Raw genomic sequence first — 13,891 nt, 5'->3', positions numbered from 1 at the left:
ATAAAACACCAATGTTTGTTTCTCCTTGCTATTTGTAAGCTCTACCTAAAATGATTCTGTAAAGCTGAGTGACATGGTCTGTGTCGTTATTAATGATAGTCATGGATAAGACATTCGGGAGGCTCACCTCGACGCTGGGATGGCCGAGATCGGTTCCAGCTGGGAGCAACAAGGCAGTGATGGAAGAGTATTGGCCCACGGCAAAGATGCCACCTGAGGATCAGCAACTTCGATGTTGGTGGTCTCTGGTGTAGATGGTAATGAAGCTGGTGTCCGGTGATGGGGGATGCAGGTGTCACCGATAGTAAGGAGCTGACTCAGGGACCCATGGATTTTCTTCTAGCTATACCTTTCTTTTTTTCAGTATTAAAATTATTTATAACGGTGCCAGTTTGATGCAGAAATGATTCCCATTTCATAAATTTATGCTGACGTTGTCTATGTTCATTACTTTCAATCCCAATATTTTCTACAAAACCATATATTTACTAATTTTATTCTTTTTTTCACCTGACTTGGGTTTCCTAGCCGTGCTGGGAGTTTTTTTTATTGTTTTGTTGATTTTTATTTCTGTGAAGACAGAATTGAAGTACTTGCTTCACAGTTCCACCATTTCACCGTTTTCCATTCTCCATTCTCTGGTTTCAAATTGCAATAAGCTGCTATTTTTCGATTACTTTCACAATAACATACTTTTGGAAGCTATTGCAGTTGAGTTGTATAACTTTTATTAATACGTGTTTTCAGAACCCAGCAATTTCTGCCGTAGGCTGCTCAATGACTACCCTTCCACAATCATACAATCAGAGAAGATATTCTGCACCATCAGAAATACAGCACGATATACATTATTCCCACATTCCTACATGCAGCCTGTAGGGGGAATATTATTAGACTCTGATGCTGGCCCATGTACTTCTTAACGGTTGTGAGGTGACCCACGACAACACCCCTCTCTGGGAGTGCATTGCAGACCACAACACTCTCTGAGTGAAAAAAACAATTGTCAAATTCTCTCTAAACCACAAAGCCTTCACTTTAAACATCTTATCCCTTGTTCTTGGCCTTTTGACGAAAAGGAACAGCTGTTGTCTGTCCACCTTGTCCATGTCTCTTGTAATCTTATCCTTCTGAATCACGTCCCCTTCAGCCCTATCTATTCCAAAGTAAACAACCCGAGCTTATCCAATCTCTCTTCATCCCTGATCAGCTCCATCCCATGAAACGTCTTGGCGAATCTCCTCTTTACCCCCTCCAGTGCAATCACATTCTTACTGTAATGTAGCTCCCAGAACTGCACGCAGCATTCTATCTATGGCCTAACCAATGGCGTGTTTAGATCATATTATGTACGCCATGATGAATAAACAAAATGCCTACAGTCCCATGTGCTTTCTTAACTAGCTTATTACCCTGTCCAATCACAGTCAGAGATGTGTGGAGAAGTACCCTCTGAGCTTCCTAGTGTGCTGCCATTCATTGAATATTCCCCTGTATGGCTCCTTCTTCCAAAGTGCATCATCTCATATTTATCAGGGCTATATTCCATCTGCCATTGATCTGCCCATCTGACCATTCCATTTGTATCTTCCTGTAAAGTAAGGCCTTCCTCCAAACTGTCACCACCTGGCTAATAGTTGTGACAAACACAAACTTACCTATCACACGCCTCAATTCTCCCCTCACACGACCCCTCCACAGTCACATCTACAACATTTATTGTGGTCAGATTTGACTTAAACATTTGGTCAGGTCATTTCCTATCTTTTCTGAAACATTATCCAGTGATGCAACTTATGTGGATTTACATCATCCCAATTTGCATCTTAGTTGAGGGCTCTCAATGCATCTTCTCGAATTCTATACCTGTATCCTCCATCTCCCAGGTAAAACAGATAGGAAGCACTCATGTAATAATCCATCAATGTTCCCCAGCTTCACATACTGATTGCACCTTGGTTTCTAATTGGCTCTAACTGTTCCCTGCTTATTCTGTTCTACTTGCTGTTTTTTTTTGTAGAGTGTATTGGAATTCTCTTTAACCTTGCCTGCTGCACTTCTTCAAGCACCTGTATTATTAAGTCTCCTGTGTGTGAATTTTCTAAGTTTCCCTGAGATCACCTCTCATTCTTTGAAACAGTACAGAACACAGGTATCATCTCATCCTCACTCCATGCAGCCTGTGCAGAACGCCTTGACTTCTATGTTCCCATTCCCTTTAAATGAAGGCCAACTTCACGTTTACCTTTCCATTTCCAAATGCCCATCCAGAACGGCTTTGGTTTAATATTATTTACTACTCACTGACTGAGCTCTTAAACCTGAATATCTAACTATATCACACCTACTGGTTTTCCATTGTCTCTGTCTACAAAAAACAGCTTCAAACCATTTAAAATAAAGTCATTAAAGATGATTTATTTTCGGGGGAGATCCAAGATATTAGCGACCCAGTAGGTTTGCCCTGCTCATCTTTACGGCAGAACCCAGACAAAGTGGTGCATTCACCTTCTCTTTCTTACCCATTGTGGTAAAAATACTGATCCCCTGTATTGCTGTATGTCAGTAGAAGTGAGTAAGGAAAATGACTAAGGGTAAAGGACCACGTGGATCGCAACTAGCAGGCACTGCCATGCAGCAACGGATACACCTGCGGCCATGGCGTTGGCCTCTGCGAGCCCACCAGGGGACTTACAATGAGAGCAGAGCTTGGTCATGGAGTAAGTAAACCTCCGAGATAAGGTTGATTCAGAGATGGAGGAGACCCAGACCAGGCTGGAACCGATCTCGGCCATGCTGCAGAAGCATGACTAGGAGATCCAGCGTCTCAGACACATGTCATGGAGGTGGAGCAGTGGACTGTGTCCTCTGAAACTGCAGTGGAATCTTCAGCAGGTCGTGTCCAGGCCTTGGGATGGCGGGTACCAGGCGTGGAGGAGCAGATAAACTTTGAAAATCGAGGCCATCATAAGAATATCTGCCATGTCGGGCTGGCGGGACGGGAAGAAGAAGGCAGCCCGTCAGTTTCTGGAGTAATGGCTTCGGTAGTTTTTGAAGCTGGAATTCGAGGCGGGCCGGGTGCAGGTCGAGCAGGCCCACCAGATCGCAGTGCACAAGCCCGGGTGAGACCAGCACCCCCGCCCAGCCCTTGTGCAACTCCAGCACTATGGAGAGAAACAAATGGTTCTCCAGCACTGGGAAAGGCTTTAATATCCAAATGATCACGCATTATGTTTTTCCAGGACCTTTCTACAGCCATGATCCACAAGAGGCAGGCCTTTAATAAGGTAAAAAGGAGGCTGAGGGAATTGAATATTCAGTATACTGTAAGATACCCGACAGTATTACGTTTCAACTACGGAGGGTCCATGTTTAATTTTGACTCACGAGAAAATACAAAGGGTTTCCTGTACACCTGAAGATAGATTGGCTGGCTCAAATAATATGAACAATCATGTTCTCTTTGTTTCCTCTGTGGTTTCCCTCGTTTACGTGGTTTTGTTTTTTTTTAATTTGTGGGGGTCCCATTCATTTCTTTTTCTCTCTTTTCTCCTTTCTTCCTTCCCTCCCATTAACCTTTTTTTCTACAATTTCCTTTTCGTTTCTCTCTCTTAGTACGGAATAGGGGTAGTGTTCAGGGGGTGGGGAGGTTGGGGAGGGTTACATTTTTTTCATCAGGACTGCCTTGGATATGGATGGGACGGGTTGAGTGCCCACTTTTAATTTTCTTGTTGTAAGACACATGTAACTTTTTAAAGTTTGTTTGGTCTGGGTTGGCGAGCAGCTTCAGCTAGTAGGAGCCAAGGGGGATTAGTGGGTAGTATGAGCACTCCCTGTGGGGAAGGAGGGAGTATCACCTCTTATTTGTGTTATATGTTGGTTCATTGTACAAGGAGTTGTTAGGAGTTTTGAGTTGGTAGTTTTTGCAGTTCTATTTTCAAGTTTATACGAACTATTTACCACTTTCTCGGAGTGCACAATAAAAGGGGTCCTTCCTCACAGGGGGATCACGGGCTGTTTCGGATGGCTATAGCTAACCGCTCGTTTAAATAGTGTACCTGGAACATTAAACGGGAGTCATTCACCAATTGATGCTTTCAGGCCTTAGAAAGGGAAGGGTCGATGTAGCCTTAATGCCAGAAAAAAAAAGACATCTAACCGATAAGGAACATTTAAAGTTACAGAAGAGAATGTTTGACTGGGTGTTATTTTCATCCTTTAATTCAAAATGTAGAGGAGTAACTTTTCTCATTCAGAAGAACCTTCTAGATCAGTTTTTTGGCCAAATTAATGACGAATGTCACCTGTTTCTGATCCATAAAGCTTTAGTACTGAGAGGAATATGGGAGAGAGTCATAGAGTCATAGAGATGTTCAGCATGGAAACAGACTCTTCGGTCCAACCCATCCATGCCGACCAAATATCCCAACCCAATCTAGTCCCAACTGCCAGCACCCAGCCCTTATCCCTGCAAACTCTTCCTTTCATATTCCCATCCAAATGTCTCTTAAATTTTGCAATTGTACCAGCCTCCATCACTTCGTTTGGTAGCTCATTCCATACACGTATCACCCTTGAAAAGTTGCCTCACAGGTCTCTTTTATATCTTTCCCCTCTCACACTAAACCTATGCCCTCTAGTTCTGGACTCCCCGATCCCAGGGAAAATACTTTGCCTGTTTACCCTATCCATGACCCTCATAATTTTGTGTAACTCTCTAAGGTCTCCCCTCAGCCTCCGATGCTCCAGAGAAAACAGCCCCGGCCTGTTCAGACTCTCCCTATAGCTGAAACCCTCCAACCCTGGCAACATCCTTGTAAATATTTTCTGAACCCTTTCAGGTTTCACAACATCTTTCCTATAGGAAGGAGACCAGAATTACACGCAATATTCCAAGAGTGACGCAACCATTGGCCTGTACAGCCGCAACATGACCTCCCAACTCCTGTACTCGGTACTCTGACCAATAAAGAAAAGCATACCAAACACATTATTCACTATCTTATCTACCTGCGACTCCACTTTCAAGGAGCTATGAACCTGCACTCCAAGGTATCTTTGTTCAGCAACACTTCCTAGGACCTTACCATTAAGTGTACAAGTGCTGCTAAGATTTGCTTTCCCAAAATGCAGCACCTCGCATATATCAGAATTAAACTCCATCTGCCACTTCTCAGCCCATTGGCCCAACTTGTCCAGATCCTGTTGGAAACTGAGGAAACCCTCTTTGCTGTCCACTACACCTCCAATTTTGGTGTCATCTGCAAACTTACTAACTGTTAATTTTATGCTCGCATCCAAATCATTTATGAAAATGCCAAAAAGTAGAAAGCCCAGCATTGATCTTTGTGGCAATCCACTGGTCAGAGGCCTCCATTCTGAAAAACAACCCTCCACAACCACACTCTCTCTTCTACCTTTGAGCCAGTTCTGTATCCAAATGGCTAGTTCCCCCTGTATTCCATGACATCTAACCTTGCTAATCTGTCTCGCATGGGAAACCTTGTCGAGCGCCTTAATGAAGTCCATATCGATCACATCTACTGCTCTGCCCTCATCTATCTTCTTTGTTACTTCTTCTAAAAACTCAATCAAGTTTGTGAGGCATGTTTTCCCACGCACAAAGCCATGTTGACTATCCCTAATCAGACCTTGCCTTTCCAAATACATGGACATCCTGTCCCTCAGGATTCCCACCGCCGAGGTCAGGCTCACCAGTGCATAGTTCCCTGGTTTGTGTTTACCGCCCTTTTTACACAGTGGCACCACGCTTGCCAACCTCCAGTCTATCGGCACCTCACGTGCGACTATTAATGATACATATATCTCAGCAAGAGGCCCAGCAATCACTTCTCGAGCTTCCCACAGAGTTCTCGGGTACACCTAATCAGGTCCTGGGGATTTCTCCAACTTTACCCGTTTCAAGACGTCCAGCACTCCCTCCTCTGTAATCTGGACATTTTGCAAGATATCACCATCTATTTCCCTACAGTCTATATCTTCCATATCCTTTTCCACAGTCAATACTGATGCATTTAGTATCTCCCCCAATTTCTTCAGCTCCACACAAAGGCCGCTTGCTGATCTTTGAGGGGCCCTATTCTCTCCCTAGTTATCCTTTTGTCCTTAATATATTTGTAAAACCCCTTTCCATTCTCCTTAATTATATTTGCAAAAGCTATCTCATGTCCTCTTTTTGCCCTCCTGATTTCCCTCTTAATTATGCTCCTACTCCCTTTATACTGTTCTAAGGATTCACTCGATCTATCCTGTCTACACCTGACATATGCTTCCTTCTTTTTAACCAAACCATCAATTTCTTTAGTTATCCAGCATTCCCTATATCTACCAGCCATTCCTTTCACCTTGACAGGAATATACTTTCTCTGGATCCTTGTTGTCTCATTTCTGAAGGCTTCCCATTTTCCAGCCATCCCTTTACCTGCGAAAATCTGCCTGTAATCAGCTTTAGAAAGTTCTTGCTTAATACCGTCAAAATTGGCCTTTCTCCAATTTAGAACTTCAATTTGTAGATCTGGTCTATCCTTTTACCGTCCCTTGGCACAGCTATAATGCTATCCCTTGTCAAAAATGCCACTCCCCCTTCTCTCTTGCCTCTCTTTCTATCCTTCCTGGAACATCAATCTGCCAGTCCTGCCCATCCCTGAGCCATGTTTCTGGAATTGCTATGATATCCCAGTCCCATGTTCCTAACCATGCCCTGAGTTCATCTGCCTTCCCTGTTAGGCTCCTTGCATTGAATACATGCAGTTTAATTTATCAGTCCTACCTTGTCCCTGCCTGCCTTGACTGTTTGACTGACTTCTGATCTCAACTGTACCAGTATCAGATTTATCTCTTTCCTCACTATCTCCGTGGGTACCCCATCCCCAACTTACTAGTTTAAATCCTCCCGAGCAGTTCGAGCAAATTTCCCTGTCTAAAAATTATACCCCTTCCAATTTAAGTGCTATCCGTCCTTCTTGTACAGGTCACGTCTACCCCAAAGGACAGTCCAATGATCCAAAAATGTGAGTCCTTCTCCCATGCACCAGCTCCTCAGCCATGCATTCATCTTCTCTACCCTTCTGTTCCTACCCTCAATAGCTTGTAGCACTGGGAGTAATTCAGATATTACTACCCTTGAGGACTTCTTTTTAAATTTATGCCCAACTCTCTGTAATCCCCCCTCAGAATCTCAACCTTTTCCCTTCCTATATCGTTGGTTCCAATGCGGACAATGACCTCTTGCTGAACCCTCTCCCCGGTGAGAACATTCTGCACCCTCTCTGAGACATCCTTGATTCTGGCACCAGGGAAACAACACTCCATTCTGTTTTTCCTCTGCTGGCCACAGAAATGTCTGTCTGTACCTCGGACTACAGAATCCCCTAACACAATTGATCTCTTGGAAGCCGATGTACCCCTCATTGCATTAGAGCTAGTCTCAATACCATAAACCTGGCTGTTCGTTCTACGTTCCCCTGAGAATCCATGACCCCCTACATTTTCCAAAATAGCATACCTGTTTGAAATGGGTACATCCACAAAAGACTCCTGCTCTAGGTGCCTACCTCTCTTACCCTTCTTGGAGCTAACCCATCTATGTGACTGTATCTGAGACTTTCCCCCTTCCTGTAATTGCCATCCATCACGTACTGTTGCTGTTGCAAATTCTTCATCGCTTCTAATTGTCTATCCAACCGATCCATTTAATCTGATAATGTTCGCATCCAACAGCATTTATGGCAGATATAATCCGCAATAACCCTTAAACTCTCTTTAAACTCCCACACCTGACAAGAAGTACATATCACTGCAAAGGCCATTTTTGCTCCTTCACAATTTACAGACCCAGAAAATAACATCGTCTTATTCCTCTACAAAACACTGCACCAGGTTAAATTAATAGCTATGGCTTTTATTTTAAGTTTAATCAAGAGACGTATCTCCAAAAACATATAATCCAGAAAGAATCCACTATACTCACTACTGCAGCCTTTCTATTGGACAGAATAAAAACAACGATTAACTGATCTGATTCTGTGTTGTGAACTTCGCACAAACATGTTTCTCCAAGATTAGTTGTGAAATTCACTGTTTGTTAGTTTTTGCAGACGCACTCCGATGTCCAGCGATACATTAATTCGAAAACAGCAAAGGCAGTATTTGTGCAGGTTCTCTCTCTCTCTCTCTCTCTCTCTCCCGTCCCCCCCAGCACTGTCCTCACCATGTGATTCTTCTGTCTGTTCTTCCCACTTTTGAAACTGCTGTTGTTTTGACATTGTTTTTTTTCCCCAAAGTTCCAAAACATTACAACAGCATATAAAACAGTAATTGCTGCTCCTGGAATTCGAGGAAATCCCCTCCAGCATCTAAAATACCTCAAAGAAGGAGCAGCTCTTACAGCCAGAAAGTTGTCCCGTCCTCCATCTTGCCCTTGGTACACCCTTCAAGCTAACGGATGCACTCTCCAGGTTGATGGCCCTTGGGGGGTGTCATACAATTTTAGGGGGAGACTTTAACCGATATATGGATCCCAAGGTGGATAGTGTCTTACGGGTTCTCGACGGTATTTCCCTGCAATCCAGGCAGCTGGTGGATCGAAACAGGGATCTGGGCTTGGTGGATGTGTGGAGATTGTTCACCCTTCTGGTAGGGACTTCACCTTTTTACCTAACCCACATAAGTGCCAAACTAGGATTGACATGTTTTTGCCCCAATGGCCTTTTTGAATTCTGTGCTGTCCTGTAGCATTGGAAACATAGCCATTTCTGATCATGCAACAGTGTACATGGAGGTTTAGGATGTTGGCAATGGGACAGGCTCGCAGTTGTGGTGCATGGATACCTTCCTCCTGAAGGATAGCTAGTCATAGAGTTGTGGAGATGTACAGCATGGAAACAGACCATTCAGTCAAACCCATAAATGCCGAGCAGATATCCCAACCCAATCTAGTCCCACCTCCCAGCACCCAGCACATATCTCTCCAAACGCTTCCTATTCATATATCCATCCAAATGCCTCTTAAATGTTGTAATTGTACAGGCCTCCACCACATCCTCTGGCAGATCATTCCATATACGTACCACCCTCTGTGTGAAACAGTTGATCCTTGGGTCTCGTTTATATCTTTCCACTCTCACCATAAACCTATGCTCTCTAGTGCTGGACTCCCCGACCCCAGGGAAAAGACTTAATCTATTTCTCCTATCCATGCCCCTCATAATTTTGTAAACCTCTATAAGGTCACCCTCAGGCTACAGGGAAAACAGCCCCAGCCTGTTCAGTCTCTCCCTGTAGCTGAAATCCTCCAACCTTGGCAAGATCCTTGTAAATATTTTCTGAACCCTTTCAAGTTTGACAACATCTTTCCGATAGGAAGGAGACCAGAATTGCACGTAATATGCCAACAGTGGCCTAACCAATGTCCTGTACAGCCGCAACATGACCTCCCAACTACTGTACTCAATACTCTGACCAATAAAGGAAAGCATACCAAGCACCTTTCTCACTATCGTATCTACCTGCGACTCCACTTTCAAGGAGCTATGAACCTGCACTCCAAGGTCTCTTTGTCCAGCAACACTCCCTAGGACCTTACCATTAAGTGTATAAGTCCTGCGAAGATTTGCTTTCTTATTGAATATTTTTCATGGGATTTAAAAAATTTTGTACATCAATTTGGACGGCCAGTAATCCGACGGTGCTTTGGGAGATTGCCAAGGCCTATGCAAGGGGTTTGATTATTTCTTACTCGGCGACTCGGAAGCGGTAGAAGGGAGAGCAGCAGTTGACAGAGCGCATTTTGACAGACCGTCTGTAACTAAGTTGCAGCAGATTACAATGCTCCGGGCTGCGCTGAACGCTTCAGTCACCCAGACAGCAAAAAGAGTGACCTCATTTCCGAAACAGAGGGTATTCGAGTAATGTGATAACCCGGGTAGATATCTGGCATACTTGGCCAGAAAGAAGACTGCCCCCAGTCTATCACATCCATTAGCGCGTGTGCTGTTAAAATCATCCCAGAAAGATTAATCCAGCATTCATGAAGTTCTTTTCTGGGCTCTTCCAGTCAGAGGGCTGTAAGGACAGAATGGCGACAATGAAGCCCTTTTTTAGTACCCTGGACCTCCCAGATGTAAATTCCGAGCAGGCGTCTCTTTCGAATTCCCCTCTGACAAGCCAAAAGATACAGGAGGCGGTGAGGCAGCTCGAGAGTGGTAAAGCACCGGGCCTAGATGGATTTTAGAGTGAGATTTAAAAGGAGTTCGTAGACATGCTGACTGGGCCAATGTTGGATATGTACAATTCTTCATACAGTCAGGCCTGCCTCCCATCCTCTCCGAGAGAAGGAAATATTTGACTTATTCTCCCGAAGATTGCACTTCTAAAAGCCTTTATCCTTATTAAATGTGGACTTTCATATTTTGGTGAAAATGCTGGCGTTGAAGCTGGAGAAGTTATTGCCCTTCATTGTGAAATAGGACCAGACAGGTTTTATTAGGAGTCACAGGTCATCTAATAATAATAGGAGAGTGCTGATATGGTTCACGTGTGCCAGCAAGGGTCAATTACAGGCTTGGTAGTGGATGCAGAGAAAATATTTGACCGGGTGGAGTGGCCGTACCTCTATTATGTCCTGGAATAGTTTGACCTTGGAGAGGCTTTTGCCAGGTGGGTGACAGTATTATCTAGTCACTCATGGTATAAGGTCTGAAAATTTTAGCAATGGCAGAGTCAGCCGTCAAGGGTGTCCTCTTTCACCGTTACTATTTACATTGGTGATTGAGCCGTTGGCAGAACCCATCCGGAGGGACCACAATATTACTGCCCTGGAAATAGGATCAGGAAGGCAAAAGTTCAAACTTTATGCAGGTGGCGTTCTTCTCTTTCTAACTAACTCGATGATATCTGTGCCCCAAGTGATTAATGTATTTGGATCTTTCTTGGGGTATAAAACCAAGTTTATGAAGTCGGAGACCATGCCTGTCTGGGTATTATTAGAGTACCTGATCTTGGAGGTGGAATCCGATTCCCTTTCAGATGGTCAGAGGGAGGTTTCTTGTATTTAGGCATTTATATCACCCCAGCCTTCAATCAATTAGATAAAGCTATCTTCCTGCAGTTGCTCGAGAACATAAGGCAGGACCTTCAGCACCTTCTATATCCTGGTTGGCTAGAATATCTCCGGTCAAAATGAATGTGTTCCTCCGTTTATTATATCCCAGGCAAATGCACCTTTTGATACTGCCCAGTCAGCCTATACGGAGCTTTACATTCGGCTTGGATGTTTTATTTAACATCATAGGCGGCCTCTTATGGAGCTCACCCAATTGCAGTTGAGTGATGTGGATTTTACACACTTTAACAAATACCAATTGAGTTCCCTCCTAGCCAATTTGGTTGATTTGATTTGCTAAGACCTGCGGTCAATGTGGTTGGACATCGATGTCTCCCAGACAAAATGTCCCCTCATTCATCTGTTGTTCATGGACAAGATACTGACTGTTATGGACCATTGCAGAAATCCAATTGTCCTTAACACTGTTAAAGCATGGAGAATGATGCATTAATGTGAGGGCAATTTACAAAAAAAAAACACTTCCCCTTTTACTCCCATTGTAGGATTGATGGATTCTGGCTTTTGGCTCTGGGAGTCCAGAGGAGTTTGCTGTTTGGGAGACTTAATTGACAGGGTGGGCGTGACGTCTTTCGAGCAGCTGAGACAGACATATGAGCTATCTCGGAGATTAGGGATTTTATACAGAAAAAGAACTACATTAATGGTTAGTCACCATAAGTCGAATATGGAGGTGAGAGTGCTTCAGTCCACGTGCACTCTCTCGGTCAGCACTCTCTAGCATTTAATAGGAGGTAGTGTCTCAAAGGACATCGAGCAGCTGTTTGGAGTTTGGGTTCAGCAATTGGGGGTGGAGATGTTCAACAGAGGAGTGGGCAGAAATTTGGAAGAATGTCTGGAAGATTTCGATTTGCAATCGGACGCAAGCTATACAACTGAAGGTACTCTACAGGGTTTATTTGGCGTCGGAGTGGCGTGCCAAATTTGAGAACGGAGCGTTCCCAATGTGCCCAAATCTAAAACAGATGTTGGTACGCATTCTCATTGCTTATGGTCATGCCACAAACTTCGTAGTCATTGGGGCCCTGTAGCGAGTGTTTTGGAAGGGGTCTTGGGAACTGAGGTCAAGGTAGATCTGATGTCCGGCCTCTTGGGTTTGCCAAATCACCCATCTTTGGGAAGAAATTGTTTATATACTTACATTTTGTGAGAGAAAGAACATTCTGATGAAGTGGCTGTCGGTAAATCCCCCAGGATTCTCGGGGTTGTGTAGGTTAGTTATGGAGCACATTCCCCTGGACTTCCTTACAATTATCGTGCACCAGAAAATAGAACTTTTTGATAGGACGTGGCGGCCCTTTTTGAAACATGTAGGCGCGGACATTTTGGCTATTTTGGTCAGGGCCTTTGTGTAACCATAAGCATTGTGTCTGGTGTGCCAGATGCCCCATAGGAGGAAGAATTCTGATCAAACACGGCTTCACAGTGCCAGCTGTCGATACACTAAGGAGCCAATTGGTACCCACAACTGGAACATACAGGAGGCCTCAAGCCATGCATCTTGCACATTGTTTCTGAGCTTGATAATGATGTCCATAGGAATCCAGGGATATGAGCACCAACTGCTAGGTTAAGGTACAGAAGGACGGATATTCATGCTATAATTGGATGATTACTTGACTGACAAATTGAATAAATGTGACTCTTCTCAGACAAATAGGACTAGCTGGAGATATCAGACTTTGGGGCGGCGTCGAATAACAAGAATAAGAACATAAAATAAATATGCTGAGACATGAGCTCAAATGGTCAATTACATCAGATGCCCAATCCGCCACACAGAATCAGACATCAAAATCCAGTGGAGATATCCGTTTAGCATGGAGCACAGTGCAGACCAGGTTAGTGTACTGCTCAATACAACCCAGTATTGGGCGGCACGGTGGCACAGTGGTTAGCACTGCTGCCTCACAGCGCCAGAGACCCGGGTTCAATTCCCGCCTCAGGCGACTGACTGTGTGGAGTTTGCACGTTCTCCCCGTGCCTGCGTGGGTTTCCTCCGGGTGCTCCGGTTTCCTCCCACAGTCCAAAGATGTGCAGGTCAGGTGAATTGGCCATGCTAAATTGCCCGTAGTGTTAGGTAAGGGGTAAATGTAGGGGTATGGGTGGGTTTCGCTTCGGCGGGTCGGTGTGGACTAGTTGGGCCGAAGGGCCTGTTTCCACACTGTAATCTAATCTAATCTAAAAAAAAAGTACACTGTACCGACAGTGCGGACCTCACCAGTCCATGGGGAGCTGTGCAATATGAATTGCTCTGTAAAGTTGGAGCTGTTACCTTCCCAGCATGTAGTGCATTGATCTGTAAACCAGGAGCAGTAATCCTCCCAGCATGTAGTGCTGTGTACACCAACCCAGTGCATTGATCTGTAAACCTGGAGCAGTTACCCTCCCAGCATGCAGAACTGTGTATTCCATCCACGTGCATTGAACTGTAAATCAGGAGCAGTTACCCCCCTCGCATGCAGGACTGTGTGCACCACCCCAGTGCAATGATCTGTAAACCAGGAGCAGTTACCCTCCCAGCATGTAGAGCTGTGTGCATCACCAATGTTCAGTAACATTGTGTTAGATCACTGCCCAATGTGGGTAAACTTGCAGCCCATGCTGGAAGTGACATGATATGCAGCTCCCCTCCATTTACAGCTTCATACTTCCATTGTGCCAAGGGATGTAGCACATCTAGTCAAATGGAAGGATGAAGTTTACTTAAGGTTGAGGAGGCAAGGATCAGACAGGGCTCTAGAGGGT

Source organism: Chiloscyllium plagiosum, unplaced genomic scaffold (genome assembly GCF_037043375.1).
Source record: "Chiloscyllium plagiosum isolate Xiang-an unplaced genomic scaffold, Cpla_swu_hap1 HiC_scaffold_51, whole genome shotgun sequence".
Lineage (NCBI taxonomy): Eukaryota > Metazoa > Chordata > Chondrichthyes > Orectolobiformes > Hemiscylliidae > Chiloscyllium > Chiloscyllium plagiosum.
The sequence above is the reverse complement of the archived record's forward strand: the minus strand, read 5'-3'. Positions refer to the sequence as shown.